This window comes from Solanum verrucosum, unplaced genomic scaffold (assembly GCF_900185275.1).
Source record: "Solanum verrucosum unplaced genomic scaffold, falcon-dt-bn FXZP01000303.1, whole genome shotgun sequence".
NCBI lineage: Eukaryota > Viridiplantae > Streptophyta > Magnoliopsida > Solanales > Solanaceae > Solanum > Solanum verrucosum.
In genome coordinates, this window is record NW_026019911.1 from 437,945 (window position 1) to 440,520 (window position 2,576).

The window sequence follows — 2,576 nt, forward strand, 5'->3', positions numbered from 1 at the left end:
GTTGCCACATATACCCTTTTTGTTGGGGCACATGCAAATAATTCTGTGGTGTTTTTTACAACAGAGGTTATATATATTGCCACAGACACCACATTTCGTCCTTTCCTTCATAATTGACATTTGTTCCAACAAAATAAAAATAATATTAATAATTATTAATATTAATATTATCAGCAAAAATGAACAATTGATGTGTTGCCACATATCTCCTTTCTATGACATATGTTACAACATATCTTCTTTCTGTGACATATGTTACCACATGTATCCTTTCTATTGGGAACATGCAGATAATTCTGTAGTGTTTTTTACAACATATGTTATATATGTTGCCACAGACACTACATTTCTTCTTTTCCATCATAATTGACATTTGTTTCAACAAAATAAAAAAAAAAATCATTAATATTAATATTATCAGCAAAAATGAACACTTCACCAATTATTTTATACAACTTATCAACAAAAAGGTAATTCACAATGGTATACATAACCATCAATCTAATCAGTGGTGGTAACCACAATATTTTCATCGAACTTTGCTTGTTTAGGTCTAGGCCTCTGTGAGTCTTCATTGTTACTAACATAGCCACTCCGAGCCTTTAAAATTCCATAATTCCATAGGAGTGAAGCATATCTCAAACGAAGGGATTGAGAAATAATTCCATCAAATGGTATTTGTAGTCCATCACTCAAAAACTCAACGTATGCAACTACAAAAACTCCACAATCACTGCATGGTATATCATCAATTAGAAAATATAATAAACCTAATATTAACATCACATTTCGATAGTGGTGAGACTAAAAAAATAATGTGATACTACTTACAGACTATTGCTTGCTTGTTGGGCAATGCCAGTAACATGTATGACTTCGAATGGGTAAGATTTTTTCTTTCCCTAGTAAGATTCAAGAACTGACCAGTTGGTTCGGTCTTTTTGCTCATAAACTCCGCTGGATTCAACGTACTTTGGCAACATTGTAGACAACTTTTGAATCTCGGCGCACAATTTTCTGTTAGTCCTAGATGAGGACATCGAATCATACACCTTTATGTGTCGTTCCTTCAATACAACGAATACCAAGACCCGATGAAACTCCCCATTACAATTTACAGGGACATAAACCTCATATGTGAGGTGCCAATGCAGTCCAGCAAGTATACCAAACCGTTTAATAGTGCCAACGATTTTATTCTCATATTCAGGAACAACACTGGCATTGTCAATGTATGTTTTGAAAAAAAAATTAGTAGTGGTATATCTATATTTAGAAATGACTCTGTTGCTTCGACTTCTTTTGTAAATAGTATAAAATGACATCCACATACTGTACAGATGCATCAACAAGTGTATTTATGTATCAATTTATTTGTATGTATTCATGTCTTAATCAAAAGATAAAAGTGGACATGAATTTACCTCATCAGTCCAGCACTTATTCAGTTTAGACATTACGTAGAATCAGTCCTTCTTCTTTGGAAATGCAAATACAAAATCAAGTAGTTTGAACTCAAGATCCGAGCAATTGGCTAAGTAGTGATCGTCCTTGTCTCTTCTGCAATTTTGTAATTATTATAAGTAAATATTTAGTGGACAACAAGAAGAAATACTAATAATAGTTGAAGGACTTTACTTTTTTGCATGATGCTTGTAAAGACCCTCATATATCCATTGCGAGAAGGATGACATTAGTTCATTTGGACCCTCGCCGTCAATGTTAAAACCTTCAAATGGATATTGTTGCTTCACATCACAACTGACGACTTCAACTTTCTTCTCTTTCTTTTTCTTTCTCTCTTTCTCTTTCGCTTTATTTTTCACTTTCTCCTTCTCCTTCTCTTTCTTCTTCTCTTGCTCCTTCTCCTTCTCCTTCTCCTTCTCCTTCTCCTTCTCCTGCTCCTTCTCCTTCTCCTCATCCTTCTTCTCCTTCTCCTTCTCCTTCTCCTTTTCCTTCTCCTTCTCCTTCTCCTTCTCCTTCTCCTTGCCTTTTGGGTTTGAGTGTGATACTAAAGCAGTAGTCATTGATTTTTTTCTTTCACTAATTATAGATAGTGATTGGGAAATAGATTTTTTCAACTTCCTACACTTCAAAGGCTGTGAAATCTTCTTGGATGTATGTACATCAATATTATAAGTCATTTCCTTAAAAATATCAGTCAGTTCTTTAACACGACTAATAAAATAATCATGTTGCTGCTCACATTCTTCGCATAGACAAAAAAAGCATTTGTTGTTAGAAGAGGAAGCAACACCAATAAAAGATTGAGTTGTTGTCATGGATGAAGCTTCTTGTATCATTTCATCTACAAGGCAAATAAAAAAAGGTTGAGAGTTTACAATTAATTATAAATAATAATGGGTAGCAATTTATACTTATGTTGACACAGATGGATATTATGTTTCCACATATGTACCTTCTGTTGCCACGAATGAATCTTCTGTGGCCACAGATGAATCTTCATATGCCACAGATTAATCTTCTGTTACTATAGATGACCATTTTGTTGCCCTAACACATATGTGATATGTTCCAACAAATGACAACTCTGTTGGAATATATACCAACATATC

General features: G+C 33.9%; 2 pseudogenes; both read right to left on the reverse strand.

The window, feature by feature from the left end:
* Positions 1 to 501: 501 nt before the first annotated feature.
* On the reverse strand, positions 502 to 1,331 carry LOC125821892 (uncharacterized; annotated as a pseudogene).
* A 60-nt stretch (positions 1,332 to 1,391) lies between these two features.
* Positions 1,392 to 2,027, reverse strand: LOC125821903 (uncharacterized; annotated as a pseudogene).
* Positions 2,028 to 2,576: the final 549 nt, after the last annotated feature.